The 16,746-nt window shown below is 38.5% G+C and overlaps 1 long non-coding RNA gene across 1 annotated transcript; it reads right to left on the reverse strand.

The window, feature by feature from the left end:
- Nucleotides 1-6,408: 6,408 nt before the first annotated feature.
- Nucleotides 6,409-9,410, reverse strand: LOC126077573 (uncharacterized). Its single transcript, XR_007517771.1, has 3 exons — nucleotides 9,320-9,410; nucleotides 9,109-9,185; nucleotides 6,409-6,656 (listed from the first exon to the last, which is right to left on the reverse strand). It is a non-coding gene; the product is annotated as an uncharacterized LOC126077573 (long non-coding RNA).
- Nucleotides 9,411-16,746: the final 7,336 nt, after the last annotated feature.

Below are 16,746 nucleotides of genomic sequence, written 5' to 3' on the forward strand. Positions count from 1 at the left end.
AGTTTGTCAAAATCAAATGTATTGGAAGTCTTTAGGCTTCTCAATTTATGCAGTGGTGTAGGTGTCCGAAGCTGATAAGGATGGACAGAGCCATTGCAGATGTTGTAATGAATAAGAGTCAGGGTGGGAATTCAAGAAGTTTTCAGTATGGTTCACAGGAACAATACAACTAGTAGCTCAGCAATAGTTTCTCCTCAACTTTTCCCCATTGCCTTTACGTCTTTTCTGCATTTTCTAATTCACTCCTGGATAAATATTTTTAAACTTATTAACACCTTTTTTTGAACTTTATCAGTTTCAAGTTCTTTCATTTTTCTTATTTCTGCCTTAATTTTTCTCTATTATCCTCTGAAGGCAGTCAGTGACTGATGATAGGGTTCTGTCTGACAACTCTGCTGTAAGTCAGTTCTGATGTAAGTTGAATACCTCTTTTTTTTTTTCAGGTTTCGTTATTATTGCCTTTTATTATCAGTATCTTTATAAATAATAACATTGAATATCTGCGAATGAAAATCTGAGAATGATAACATCAGCAAATTACATGCTGTAACGTTGTATGTAGTATGTATTGCTAATGATAAGATATACCAAAACAAACAAAACGTAACAAGCAAAAAACCCAGATGGTTGTAAGTGTGGTTTGTCATAACTCAAATTCGTCACAAGTAGGGGACCAGATGTATTTTCCTGACTTTTCTTATATCACTTAGTTTTGCTTCCTAAAAGAACTTATTTTCTCCCCTTCCTAATGACCCTGCTGAAGTTTCATTTCTTGAATTCATGAATAGTGAGGTATGTTGGTAAGTCTCACTTTGAGAGGAACCCCGTATGTAAATGAAAAGGCTTGAATCATGTAGCACGGCTAAATACTAAGGAATTAGAATATACATTTTTTTTTCAATCAATATAACCTCTATTGTAAACTCTTTAGTTTGAATGAAATATACTTCACTGGAAGTTTAGATTTTAAGAAAAGTAATGTAGTTATAAGGGTCATATGATCACTATATTGTCATCTAAGCCCTTGAGAACCAAAGTTGCCTTAAAATTCCAAAGATAATTGCATATGTTCCACCCTACACTTAGTTTAGTACCTCGGAATTTCTAAAGTGATTTTAAACTGTGACAATGTGTCATTTTGAGACTGTCACATTGTTAAGTATTAAAATAGAGTAGTGAAAATCAAAACATTTCTAAACTTCACAAATTTTCAGTATGCCTTGATCAAAAATAATTTCATTACTTTAAAAAGCCATTAGAATAATAGAGGCAAATGACTTGTGACACTAATTTTTTTCTATATCCACTTTGGTCTATTACTCTGTAACCCGTATCAGTCACTCTAAAGGTTCAACACATTAAAGAGACATGCTGATTGGAGATAAAATTACGGTTAGCAGTGAACAGAGAAGCTGAGAAGTTAGTAAAGTACCTAAAAGAAATACACAAATGTTTCTTACTAAAAGACTACAGTCTGTGTGTTCAGAAAATTTCCTAAATTGCAAGAGAAAACATGATGGAAATAAAATGAAATCAACTCATACAACTGCTGACTGAGAATAATTAGAATTGACATCTGGTATTTTGGCCTTTGGTACCACATAAATTGGTGAGAGACTCCTGTATAAGAGTCAGATAGCACATAATGAGTCCACATAAACTCTCACTTAATTATTTTGCAGCTTTTAGGAACTAGGATGGTTGGAATTCAGCTCTAGCTCTACCAGTGACCAGTTAGGGGACCTGTCGATCTTCACATACCTCACCAGGGAGCCACAAGGTTATAGCTACGGCCATTCCATCAATGGAGCCCTGGTGGCACAGTGGTTAAGAGCTTGGCTGCTAATCAAAAGGTTGGCAGTTTGAACCCACCAGCCGCTCCTTGGAAATTCTACGAGGCAGTTCTACTCTGTCCTATAGAATTACTCTGAGTCAGAATCCACTCGACTGCAATGGGTTTGGTTCTATCAACACACTTGTGCTTCTGCCTCTTGCGAAATAGACACAGAACTGGTGTTCCCACTAGCCAGAAGGATTTGAAAAAAATTTCTGATAGTTTTCTTCTTCCTTACTTTTCTCTTTCTTCTTTTCTTAAATATTTACTGAACAAGTACTTTGTTTTATGTATTGTGGTGACCTGAGGATACTACATTTATTTCTGAAGAAAAAACAAACACGTTTTCTAGTGCTTATGACACCAGAAGGAGTACCTGTGTGGCACAAACAACTGAGCGTTTGTCTACTAACTGAAATGTGGATGGATTCGAACTCACCCAAAGGCACCTTGGACGTAAGGCCTGGCGGTCTGCTTCCAAAAGATCACAGCTTTGAAAATCCTATGGAGAGCAGTTCTACTCTGCGGCACGTGGGCTTGCATGAGTTGCAATTGACTCGTTGGCAACTGATTTGGTTTTTGGTTTGGTTTATGATGCCAGGCACTTTTACTTACAAGGACTTAATTAGGTAGGTATCGTCTTCATTTCTCTCTCTCTCTCTCTCACACACACACACATAGAGATAGAAATAGAGGCAGAACCATGCTGTGTCTACATGTAATCCTGTGTGATTTATGGGAGCACATTATAACAAGAGATTTTTGCTCAGGCTGAAGAGTAAGGGAAGTTACGGAGGTTTGGTTTCCTGTTTGGTACTTAAAAAAATGAGAAAGGATATCATTAATCATCCTACCTTAATTTCAATAGTCATTAAAGATGCTATCTGGAACCCTTGCCACAATTTCTAGGTGCATAGTGGGCTTGGTGACCATGCTTAAACATAATTACCCCGAGGCTTATATCTATACACCATGTTGTTCTGACAGCTGCTACAGTAGTTTGGTCAGATATGTGGTCTTCATGGTTATTTTTGTTGCTGGGAGGATTTGCCATGATGTGCATTACATTTGGCCTCGTAATCTTGCTTATTACTCATAATCTTGTGCTTCTATGTTCAGTTCATTATGGCTAGAAGCTTCTTGGGTTATTTATGGTAGATTCAAGGCCCCTAAATAGAAAATAGGAGACATTGATGCAATAGGTTTAGTCTGGGATACAATGAGACTACCCTATTTGCTTCTTAACATTGGCCTTTACTTCTTTTTAATAATTTTATCATGATGCTCCTGTAAGGTATTCTGCCCCAAGAACAGAATTTAAAGACAGTGTTTTGCATTGTGTTTTAATGAACTTGCTAGGCTCTATGGAAATTTATTAACTTTCTTAATAAATTCCAGTATTAATACATAATTTGCAGATTTATTGGCAGTTCATATTAACTCTGCAATATGGCGCATGATTAATTGCACATCTTGTGCTCACTTTTGTGTATCTGGCCATATTCCTATATGGATGGCTTCAGGATTTTGGATATTGTCCTCTGCCTGCTGACTTGAAAAATGGAGGCAATGAAAAAGAATGGTGAGTTTCCCTTTTGTTTCTCAGTGGTCTATCAGACCCTGTCCCTCTCCACTGCCCTCTGGTCCTGCTTGAAAATCCCCAAGGACATACAGGTTTTGAAGGGATGTGGTGTTGCTTTTACTGATTTCCCCTGGTATGGAAATGAGCCAGGAAGGAGGATTGTTTTCAGAGAAGAACAATCCATGGCTTTGAGAACTTGTCAGCAAACCATTTGTGAATAACAACACTGGCGATAACAGCATCTCTTAAATGTTTATTATTTCTTGTGCTTTCCACGTATTCATTTCACACACATACATACATGTGCACACAAGCACACACACACATACACACACACACACACTTTACGACAAATGTAATGTCTTGTTTCCTAGGGCTGCCATATAAAATACCACGAAATGTGTGGCTTTAAACAAAAACTTATCTTCTCACAGTTCTGGAGGCTAGAAGTCCAAATCAGTCTTGCTGTGTTTATTTTATTTCTTCAGGGATCTTTGGGAGAACAAATGTTCTATTCTCTTTCTGGTTCTATTCTGTTCTATTCTAGTTTCTGGTGGATGCCAGCAACCTTGGCATTCCTTTGCAGATTATAGATGTATCTGCCTCTGTTGTCACATTGTGTCTGTCTTCCTCTTGTATGTGTAACCCTCTCTTGGTGTCTGTTCTTCTTTTTTATAATACACTACCCAGAATGGATTAAGACAAGGGCCCACCCTACCCCAGTATGACTTAGCTGATAATATCTTACAAGAAAGGTCCTATTTCCTCAAAGAAGGTCACATTCACAAGTACAGGGGTTAGGGCTTCAACATAGCTTTCTGGGGGACACCGTTTAATTGATAACCAGCAATAGCTTGATCTCCATTTTGCAGATGAAGGAACTGAGGTAGTTGCAGTTTAAACAACTGCTGTAGTCATCCATGTTGTAAGTGGCTACACATGGATTTGAACATAGGCTGCCAGGGAGCACAGAAGCAGGACACACTACTCCCTGCTTCTTATCTTCTGCCCCCAGATTGCTTGTGCTACCATTGAATGCTTGCCCTGAGTCCAGTTTGTGAGCAGGTGACCGATTTTCCTGTTTCTCTTGCAGTGTGCTCTCCAGGCCCTTCCTTTATGTGTCATGTCATATTTTCAGGTGTGGCCTCAGGACTAGGGCCACCACCAGCCCATGTAGCACGCACCTTTGTTTCAATTAGAAAAGATTCTCTTCCCTAAACATTTTGGTTAAGGACCCAACAGAGGGATCCTGATCAAAACAAGAAAAGTATGGAAGAGAACTTCAAATTCATATGGAAACCAGACTTACTGGGTCTATTGAGACTGGGGGAACCCCTGAATATAATCTTCAAACCTTGAACAGAAGCTATCCCATAATAGTTTAGCCCAAATAATAAAGAATGTTTGCCTTAAGCATTGTGCTTTTATGAAGAATTATCTACATGAGTTTAAACTGACAACAACTATTTTAAAGCGCATATAAGAACTTTAAGGGGCAGAAATCAACCCTAACCAACCAAACCCATTGCCGTCAAGTCGATTCCTACTCTTAGCAACCCTATAGAGTAGTACTGACACATAAGGTTTCCAAGAAGAGCTAGTTGATTCAAACTGCTGACTTTTTGATTAGCAGCCGAGCTCTTAACCACTACAACACAAGGGCTCTTTAAGGGGCTGAGAACCTAAATTAACAGTGCTGAACAATATGAGTAGAGACAGTGAGAACGGTGACACAATGTAAAGTACGTAACCAATGTTGTTGTAGTGTTCATGTAGAAATCGTGCATGGATATATGTTTGCTGTGTATATTGCCACCAAAAATAAATACTTAAAAATGAAAAGATTCCCATCCTCAAGTCAAATTTCTTTAATTTAATATATTATTGTATAACTTGAAGAATCTTAAGTGGCAGCAGCACTCGCTGTGTATATACAACCCCTCTTGCCCACTTGCACCCCTGTCACTGCAGTGTACATGCCACTATAGTTTGCATATTTTCCATCCCTTCTTATCCCATTCTCAGCACCCGTGAAATCCCTGTGTTGAGTTCTTCTCATTGGAGGTCAGGAATTGGACTCTAAGGGCTCTGGGCAGGTGAGTTCTGGCCAGGGCCCAGGAACAAGCCTCTGTGTATATGTGTGTATGTGTGTGTGTGATCTCAATTGTGTACACAGCTTTATGGGTCATTCACTGTTTATTGAGGAAGGACTCTTCCTTGCTGATCCAGGATTCATCTGGAAGCCTCAGAATCTCTATTCCTGCTCTCCCATGCTCATGTAAGTTAGTTAAAGTCTAACATGTGTGGAGTGGTGCTTTCGAGTGGTACACCACTTGAATGCCTGTACACTGAGGCCCTCCCCAGCCCTCACTTTGGAGAACTTTCCCTATGTGCAACCTAAGGAGACAGAGCCTATGGCTTGTTGGTTTTATAGACTTAAATCTCTGATCCTCTTAAGATAGGATTTGTCACCTTCATTGTCATAAATGATTCAACTTATGTATCAGCTACGTTACATGCAACATATCATTTAATTTTCAAAGTAGCTCTGTGCCATAGGTATTATCTTCATTTTAGAGACAAGAAAATTGAGGCCGTAGAAGTACTATGAATCTCCCAAAGGCACATGACTCGTGAATGGTGAAGGAATGCTTGGGTTCCAGGTTAGTTTGATACCGAAGCCTGTGCTTTAAGAACCCTACTAAGCTGTCTCCCAATAGGACTACAACAGGAATGTGCACAAATGATTTTCTAACCACCACTTAAAATACTGTTTGCAAAAATTTCCAGGTTTCTTTTTTCTTGCATTTTTTTTTTTTTGGTCAATCTAAGTGATGGGATGACTAGTTCTTTCATTTCATTAAAACTAAAGAATTAAAACATTCAACATCTATTGATATATTATCAAACAAAAAATAATTTTAGTGATCAAATTTTTGAATATTGTCTTAGCTAGTGCTGCTGTAATAGAAATAACCACAACTTGTGGCTTTAACAAAGGGAAGTTTATTCTCTCACAGTCCAGTAGGCAAGAAGTCCAAATTCAGGGTGCCAGTTCCAGGGGAAGGCTTTCTCTCTCTGTAGGCTCTGGAGGCAGATCTTTGTGATGCATCAGTCTTCCCTTGGTCTGAGAGGGAGCATCTCAGCACAGGGAGCTCAGGCCCAAAAGATGCACTCTGCTTCTGGGGCTGCTTCCTTGGTGGTGTGAGGTCCCCTTGTTTCTCTGCTCTCTTTTCTCTCCTATATCTCAAAAGAGATTGGCTTAAGACACTACCTAATCTTGTAGACCTCATCAGTATAATTGCCGATAATCCATCCCATTACATCATAATCCACTGCCATCAAGTCGATTCCGACTCATAGCAACCCTATAGGACAGAGTAGAATTGCCCCATAGAGTTTCCAAGGAGTGCCTGGTGGATTTGAACTGTTGACCTTTTGGTTAGCAGCCGTAGCTCTTAACCACTATGCCATCAGGGTTTTCGTCATAGTGATAGGATTTATAACACTTAGAGAAATCATATCAGAAGACAAAATGGTAGACGATCATACGCGGGAATCACGACCTACCCAAGTGGACAGATATTTTGGGGGGACACAAATTCAATCCATGACAAGTATTAACCCCTTATTTGATACAACAAAGCAATTGTGATCCCTTAAAAAAACTCATCTTATTTTTTTATTTGGCAGCCAATGTTTAAACGTATCTTGTCACCCTCATGACAGAATATCGTGGTGACTGGATACTGTAATTAACTGCAGCTATGACCTCGTAGCAATTCTATTTTTCCATATGTTCACAGCAGTCTCTCCATAGTACCTTATCACCCTGCTCATCACCCTTCATACACTGTAGATATTTCATATTTTACACATATATTAAAGCTAAACATTGGAAAAAAAATGCTTGAGTTGATAAATCCCTCAGACTCACCTCAGTATCATTTTGTCTTAACTGGATGTTTTTCTTATCACCTTTTTAATCTTCACCACTTACTCACCCATTCTATTTTTTTCACTAAACCAAATTTGCTTTAATTACTATTAATTAATTCCCAAGTCATTCATGTCTGAAACTAAAATGTGTTTAAAATCCACGAGTTCATTTACAACCCAAAGCTACTGAAACAAAAGTAAGGAAAGGATAAAATTCAATTTAATCCAATTGATATTTACTGAATAAACAAACAAACAAAAAAACCAAAACTGTTGCCGTCGATTCCGACTCATAGCTACCTTGTAGGACAGAGTAGAACTGCCCCATAGAGTTTCTAAGGAGAGCCTGGTGGATTCGAACTGCCAACCTTTTGGTTAGAGGCAGTAGCACTTAACCACTACGCCACCAGGGTTTCCTTTTACTGAATAAAAAAAAAAAAATAGTACGTGTAAAATAGTGGGTGCTAGGTACTATCTGAGGAAGAAATAAATGAGCAGGGGGGTAAGGCCAAGTTAGAAAGTGCCAACTTCTGTGATTAAACTCTTCAAGAAGCTATGAATCATGGATATGATCAGATGTTCCTGTAAGTAAGAGTATGGCTTGGATTACATGATTAATGACATTAAGGGATTCTATTCTGTGTTGTTGGGACTCAGAAAATTAGAACCATAACCCATGCAAAATAATCTATAAATGTGGAATTGTAAAGGGTTATGAGAAAGGGTTGTTTGAGAAAGAGATATGATTAATGACCACAGAAAACAGTGGCGTGAACAGAAGAGGAGATGCTGTGAGGTCCAGCATTTCCATTGCCTTGTCTAGTGCCTGTGCCGTGTTTGGTGACAGGAGGAGTCAACTGATAGGTAAAGTATGCGTTACGGAGAAATGGTCTTAGTAGACAACATAGCCTGAAAGACCGAATGGACATGTCCGTTAAGCATCCCTGATTTTGTATTCCAAAAGCAATCTTTTCAATACTAATATATTTTTCTCTACATCTTTATGAGTCTTGCAAACACGTTTTCAGAACTAATTAACCCTGGATAGCATGGCTAATAAATCATAAGTCTGTAGAATTGAGGACATGGGATGGAAGATAGCTTTATCCATTCTTTCTGAAGAAAGAATTGTATAAATGTATGAACTCTATTTTTGATAAAGGAGATTGACAATTATTATTGGTCTGAGAAATTGACATACTACATCTATGGTTTATATTATCGATTAAATTAAGTCCCCTCCCCTCCAAAGTATTTATTGAAATCCTAATCCCTATACCTCTGAATGCGATCCTCTTTGGAAATAGGGTTTTCATTTTGTTATGTTAATGAGAGCATACCTGTATAGCACAAATGCTAAACCTAATCAGAGTTGAGTTATAAAAAGAATGGAATAGACCCATAGATACACACACAGAGAAGTGGAAGACAGGTGCATTTATAAGCCCAGGAATGTCGATGATTGCCTCTTCCTAGACAAGGAAAGACCTCCTCCTAGACCAGCCCCTGAATTTGGAATTCTAGCCTCCTGAATTGTGAGAAAATACATTTCTGTTCTTTAAAGCCACCCCCTTGTAGTATTTCTGTTACAGCAACACTAGGTAAATAAGACAGTTCACGAGTAAAGAATATTGCCAATCTAAGAAATTTATACTACTGTGTGGTTTCAAATAAGTATTTTTTTTTAAATGCACTTTATTCCAATTGCACCATAGTAGAATTTTCCCCCATTAAATGAATATGAAAAACTTACCACTTTGATATTGCATCTTAGTCTTGGTAGAGAAATTGTAACGTCAATGTCAGCTTGATGATCCTTTGTTATTAGCACTGTAGAAAAAAAATTCAAGTGTAATTTGTATTTTTCTAAGGCTGACTGCAGGCTTTCTCCAGAAAAGTTTGAGAATTTGCTACAAAGGAAGAAACATTTCCCCGTACTGATTAGCAAATTCTAAATCCATTACCAACACGCATGTCTGTTGACCTTTCAGCTTGTTTTCCAGAATACAAATTCAGTAGAGCTACCACACAGCTGCACCTGCTGTGAAGGTATTTTGGGGCACTGGAACGTAAATGCAGAAGTGAATCTGCCCACTTCGTTTTCAGAGCCCCTGTATGCAGCCTCATGGTTTTTTGGGTATGCAGCCTTGTTATTGGCTCCTCTGTGGTACTGGAGCAGAGCTCGTGTCAGTCAGCAGGCCTGGGGTTTAAAGATTTCTTCACATTGCAGCTCTGCAAGGCTTAAATGAAGAGAAGGTAGAGTCTTGGACAAATAAAACAAGTACTGAGTGACTTAGAAAGTCTTCCCCCTTTTGACTTGAAAAACAAATATGCCTGTGTTGTCAGACTCTGTGTGTATTGATGCAGGCTGGCATAATACAGCTGCTAAGCTAAGAAAACAATAACCAAAACAAACTCCTTATTTTTTTCCCCATAAACAGAAAAGACTAATTTTCATTTGTGCAATTATGAAGGACTCTGTTAAACATGGTACTGTCAATCAAACTGTAAATTGAGAGAATGAATAATAGCACTTCCATTTAGAAAGATGTTTTCAGTTTCCTTGTCTCAAATTTTACTGTTTGTTGAGCAGTTGCAGCATAATTACTGCTTCCATGTACTGAACACCCACAGTTATTTAATACCAGAGTTAGACACTGTGTTATCGACTGCACACTTTATGTAAGTTATCCATAATTCTCACAACCTAGGGAAATTAAGTGTGAACTCCAAATTCAAATTCTAATTTCCCATATACTATCTGTGTAAGCTTGGAGGACTTTCTTAACCTCTCCGTGTCTCAATTTTTTCATCTAAAAGTGGACAAAAATAATATGTATCTCATAAGGTTGCTATTTAATAAGTGAGTTATTTATATGCATAGATAAAGATACATAAGGCCCTTAGAACAGTGCTTGGCACAAAGTAAGCATCTCATAAATTTTGCTATTATCGTAACAACACTGTTATTGACTATATTGTCTACTTTCTGACCACCTAAAAACTTTTTAATTTTTAAAATACAAATTCCATGCTGTTTTTTCTTATCTTGCTCATTCTTCTCCTGTTGGGTGCCTTTGAGTCAATTCTGACACGTAGTGACCCATGTGACAGAGAAGAACTGCCCCTAGGGTTTTCTTGGCTGTAATCTTTATGGAAGCAGATTGTCAAGTCTTTCTCCCACAGAGCCATTGCAGAGGTTTGAAACACCAATCCTTCAGTTATCAGCTGAGTGCTTAACTGTTGCACCACCAGGGATCCTCTTCTTCTTCTAGCTACCTTTAACGAGTTAAGTGACATTTGGTACCAAACATCTGTTAAGATCTTATTGAATTCTTCTTTTCCTGTGGATGTGAATCTAAATTCTTTCTGAGGTTTGACCATGGGAAGATTCTTTTGGAAAATTTACTAAGCAAATAAAGAGGAAATAGTAGCTTTAAAACTGATTAGAATTAGAAGAACTACAACCAGGATGTTCCTTGAAGCAAGGATGGGGAGACTGGCTCGCTTACTTTGGACACATCATTAGGAAAAACCAGTCACTAGAAAAGGACATCATGCTTGGCAAAGCAGAGGGCTAATGAAAATGAGAGAAATCCTTCATGAGACGGATTGACTCAACAGCCACAACGATGGACTCATACATAGGAATGATAATGAAGATAGTGCAGGACTGGGCAATGTTTTGTCCTGTTATATGTAAGATTGGCATGAGTCGGAGTAGACTCAGTGGCAACTAACAACAACAGCAACCTACCAGCTGGTTATGCAAGACATTGCTTATGGCCTCTAGTAAGTAACAACCACTTCGAACTTCAGTTTTTCCTTCTTATATAATCATTTAGAAAAGAATTAGAGAAGAATAGGTATATGTTGTCCCTATTTATGACCTGATTGTTAAAATTATAACTGCAGAGCTTAGTACTTGAAGAGCTGCTTCTCCTCCAGAACATATGGTTAATTTTTTCCTCTATGGCTTTTTCAGATGTAGAAGTCACAGTCCCAACAACCTGTTACTTAAATGAGAGGAGATTGATTATTCAGTCGAATAGGATATTTACTACAATACAAATATTTTATGCCCTTGCAGAGACGGGTCCTGTTTGTGGTGATATAACACTCTGTTCTGCCTCATGCTGCATTTTTGACAGTTGCAGCAGGTATTTGATAGGTTGGCCGGCCAACTCAGGAAATGGATCTGAGGAATAGAAATTCATAGGCCAGTGCTGGGATACAGAGGTGCTGTATAGATTTGTGTCCCTGGACTCCAGTAATTTCTTTGTACTTGTAGAATCTGAAAAAAATGTCATTTAAAATGATCACTGGCCATTTATTCACTGTGTCCTCAGGAAAGTGATTAAAGTAAGTGGGGTAGGAAGTAAGAGTAGCTTTTTTTTACTGACTGGTCTTCGGTCAATGAGATAGTCATTAGCAGTAATGGAGTGGGGAGACCAGGAGTTAGCAACGATACATCTCTCTTCACTTTTATAGAGCTATTTCCCCAAAATATTTTTGTACCGAAAACCAGAGTCACTTCCCAAGATAGCAAAGGTAGAGTAGACATGCCACCCAAAGCGTGCAGAAAGGCAGAGGTAATCATTTAGTGGGTATTTTTATTCTAAGTGTATGAAACAAGCCTTCCAGCCAATAGCATAAGCTGCTTTAGACTTAATATTAGCTACTGCCTAGGGCTGTGTTGAAAAGGTTTCTGAAGTACTTTAGAAAGAAAATTCTGTAAGAATAGGCTTCTTGTCTGTCTTATTGGTTATTGTATTTCTAGCCCCTACAACAGTGGTTGTCACATAGTAGGTATTCAAAAAATATTGAATGAGTGAAATTGCAAGATGCTTATGTATCATTTTACTTAAGTGTTGATTGCAAAGGAAACAATTGAATAAAATTTCCATTCCCATGAGACTCAACTAAACTGCTCAAGGAGGAAGAGTGAAGAGCACTTAGTGACATTTGTCCTGGCTTTTGAATAGGGAAATAACAGTTTATTTGCCAGAAATTTGTTATGCCAACTAACTGTAGGACTCCTTCAACTCCTCATAGTCTATAATTACCATTCTTTGCAGATGTGCTTTAAAATGATTTTATTAACATTTGCAGAATGTTAATAAACTCTTCTTGTTAATATGTGCATGTCTTACTCAACCCAAAACTGTACACTTTGGGGTGTTTAGGGACACACCTTGGGAACCATGGTTCTAAATTAAGTCACTAGTATGAAAAAAGAAACAAAAAAACAGAGAGCTGGCCTGGTACTAACAGCAAGGCCTTGGTGTTTTCCTGTTGAGCATAAATGATTCAGAGAAATGTTAACACCAGACAAAGTCACTCTGTGCCCATGATAAAACAGTAAAAATCATATAATCATGTCTTATCAGAAAAAAAAAATAAATAAAAAAAGAAACATGAGGTTTCTGTTCTAACAGAGAAAGATGGTTAATAAAGAAAATAAGTAAAATACATAGTATGTTGTATGGTGAAATTACTAAGAAGAAAAATAAAGCAAGTAAAGGGGCTAGAGGGTCAGGGTTGAGGTTTTCATTTTTTAAGTGTGGCGAGCAGGAAAACCAAGACTGAGAAGGGGACACCTGAATGAAAACTATACATGAGGAGGTAAGGGAGTAAGCCATGTGCATTTCTAGGAGAAAAGCATTCTAGGCTATCAGGGCAGAAAGTGCAAACACTCTTATATGGAAATACACCTGGCAAACCCAAGAAGTAAGATGCCCAGTAGGGCTGGAGCAAAGTGTGGAGGGGGGAGGGGAGTTTATAGGTCAGAGGGTTAATAGGAAGTCAAATCCTTTGGGGGCCTTGTAGGCTGTTGTGAGAACATTGACTCGTACTCTGAGTGAGTTGGGAGATATTGAAGTTTTGGGCAAAAGAGTTGTATGATCTGATTTATGTTCTCCTAGGATCACTATTGGTTATCTGTCATGGGTTGAATTCCAGAAACAAAAACCAAACCCGGTGCTGTTGAGCCGATTCCGAATCATAGCGACCCTATAAGACAGAGTAGAACTGCCCCATAGAGTTTCCAAGGAGTGCCTGGTGGATTTGAACTGCCGACCCTTTGGTTAGCAGCTGTAGCACTTAACCACTACGCCACCAGGGTTTCCAATTGTGTCCCCCAAAAAGGCGTGTATCAATTTGGCTGGGCCATGATTCCCAGTATTGTGTGATTATCCACCGTTTTGTCATCTGATGTGATTTTCCTATGTGTTGTAAATCATATCTTTATGATTTTAATGTGGGATTAGGGGCAGTAATGCTAATGAGGCAGGACTCAATCTACAAGACTGGATTGTGTCTTCAGACAATCTTGAGATATAAAAGAGAGAAGCGAGCAGAGAGACAGGGGACCTCATACGACCAAGAAAGCAGTGCTGGGAGCAGAGAGTGTCCTTTGGACCCCAGGTTCTTCTGGGAGGAAGCTCCTAGTCCAGGGGAAGATTGACAAGAAGGACCTTCCTGCAGAGCCCACAGAGAAAGAAAGACTTTTCCTGGAGCCGACATCATAGATTTGGACTTCTAGCCTACTAGACTGTGAGGAAATAAATTTATTTCTGTTAAAGCCATCCACTGTGGTATTTCTGTTACTGCAGCACTAGATGACTAAAACACTATTGAAATGACCTAGGCAAGATGTAATGGTGGCTTGGTCCAGAATGGTCATGGTGGAGGTGGTAAAAAGTGGTTGGGCTTTGGAAATATTTTGAAGATAGAGTTGATAGAATTTGTTGTTGGATAGAATAGGATGTAGGGTGTGTGTATGAGAGAGACAGAGAAGTCAAGGGTGACTGCAAGGTTTTTAATTGAACAATTGGAAGAATGAAACTTTTGTTCACTGAAGAAGGCTGTGGCTGAAGGTTTGGGGAGAAAGATCAGTTGTGAATTCAACTGGGATATGCTATATTGTAGATGCCTATTAGACATGCACATGGAGAGGTCGAATGGCAATTGGATACAAAATTTGAAGTTGAGAGAAGAGGCCCTGTCTGGAAATTAAATTTGTGAGTCATCAGCACAGAGGTAGTATTTAAAGCCTTTGAGACTGGATGAGGTTACCAAGGAAGCAGGTATAGATAGAAAAGAGATGAGGTCCAAGGACTGAACCCTAGGCCACCCCATCAGTAAGAAGTTGTTGAGCTGAGCTGGAACTAGCACACAGATTCAAAGTAGTAGCTGGTGAGTTATGAGAAAATCAGGTGAGTGTATCATTCTAGAAGTTAAGTGACGACGTGCATGAAGGAGGAGTAAGTGATCGACTGTGTCAGATACTGCAGATAGGTAGGATGAGGGTTGAGAATTGACTGTTGTACATAGTAATGAGGAACTCATATTGGCAATGATAAGAGAAAGAGGAGTTTTGATGCAGTGGTGAAGGCAAAAGCCTTATTGGAATAAACATAAGAGAATATAGAGAGAGGAATTGGAGACAGTAGGTATAGGAAACTCTAGGTGTTTGCTATAATGGGAAGAAGAAGAAAAAAAAAAGGTCTGTAGCAGGCAGGGAAGGTGAAATCAGGGACAGTTATTGTTTGTTTTAATGGGAGAAATAATAGTATGTGTGGTGATGGAAAAGAGCCATTAGAAAAAGAAATATTGATAATGCAAGAGAGAGAGAAATGGTGAGCAATGTCAACAAGCAGATAAGTGATAATATTCTACATTGGTTTCTTAGTGTTGTCAAAACAAAATATCACAAATTGGGTAGCTTGTAAGAATGGAGATTCAATGGCTCACAGTTCTGGGGCTAGAAATCCGAATCAGAGTGTCGGGTGTATTATATCTTCTGCCTCTCTCCTAGTTTCTGGTAGCTCTAGGTGTTACTTGGCTTGCAGTTGCAGCATCACGTGACATTCTCTGTCTCAATGTCTCTATGTATCTTCCCCTTTTTATAAGGACACAGTTATATAGGATTAGGATACACTCTACTCCACTATGACCTCATGTTAGCTAATAACATCTTCAAAGAATTTATTTCTAAACAGGGTCACAAATACAGGTACAAGGGTTAGGACTTTAGCATACCTTTTTAGGGGACACAATTCAATCCATAACAATATCTATTGCAAAATAGAGACATTGACCTTAGCTAGGAACATGACCAGATAAGTAATATTAGTAAGAAGGAAGGCAGAGAAAATTAGTGGACAGGTGTGTGGGTATAGTGGTAAAACTTTTGAAAGTCATTCTGTGATTGTTTTATTTTTCTCAGGGAAAATAAGAAGTAAGCTCAGGGAAGAAGGATGACCAGGGAATGAAGCATGATCATAGTCCTGATGATCCCAAGACAAAGAGTGGTGCTAGACAGTCAGTGTTGTAGCAGGAGGAAGGAGTGGCAGTCTTACCTGGAGTTGCAACATTTTGGCATTTTCACTTGCTGCTAGGCAATGAAGGCATAGACGAGAGAGGATAGGTTTACTACTGGAACTTGGAGATCTCTCTGGATCCTGCAGATAGAAGGCTGGAGGACAAAGAAGTAGTGTTACTTTGAACATGCTGCCTTCTCATGTGAGGGTTCCTCTGGACCCCTGTCGGAGGAGGGAACTCTCTCCAAGCCTTTTGCCCCATTTCCTCCATACTTTGTCTTTAAAGGCAAAAGCTATAAATCTGAATAGAACATAAAGCACTTAAATAGTAATGTTATAATAGTAACACTGAGTAGTCAGAAGATACAGGGTCCAAGGGCTAATGAGGTGTACAAAACTGAAGATCTGTTTTGATTTAGTTTCACAATTGTACTTACTTGATTCATAGCATGGGGTTAGTCATTTTCTATTTCAATTATACTGATTTCCATCATTTAAAGATTGTATGAATAGGGCAGATACTTTTGAAGACTTAGGGAAACCATCCATCATTAATAAAGGAGTGTGAGTTATCCAATGAAAGTAGAAAAACTTGATTTCACAAGATAATGTGGTATTTAGCCAGTTAATTATTTAAATTATAAACATAAAATAATGAGACTGATTTTTTTATGCTGTAGTCAGAGATCTCATATTAAAATATTATGTAATAAAATAGCCAAGCCATCTGGAGTCTCTATATGGGAGTGACAATAAGATCATTTGATTTTATATACATATATATATTTTATTATGCTTTAGGTGAAAGTTTACAGAGCAAATTACTTTCCCATTCAATAGTTTGTACGTAAAGTGTTCCATGACGTTGGTTGCATTCCCCTCAATGTGTCAGCACTCTCTTCATTTCCACTGTGGCATCCCCCTTTCCTTTCATCCACATTTTTTACCCTTCCTGCCTTCTCATCTTTGTTTTTGGGCAAATGTTGTCCTTTTGATCTCATGTAAGTGATTGTCCTTTTGATCTCTGTAAGTGATTGTTGTAAATGACACATTCTTCTTAGATGTTA

The sequence above is a fragment of the Elephas maximus genome, chromosome 5 (genome assembly GCF_024166365.1).
Source record: "Elephas maximus indicus isolate mEleMax1 chromosome 5, mEleMax1 primary haplotype, whole genome shotgun sequence".
Classification (NCBI taxonomy): Eukaryota; Metazoa; Chordata; class Mammalia; order Proboscidea; family Elephantidae; genus Elephas; species Elephas maximus.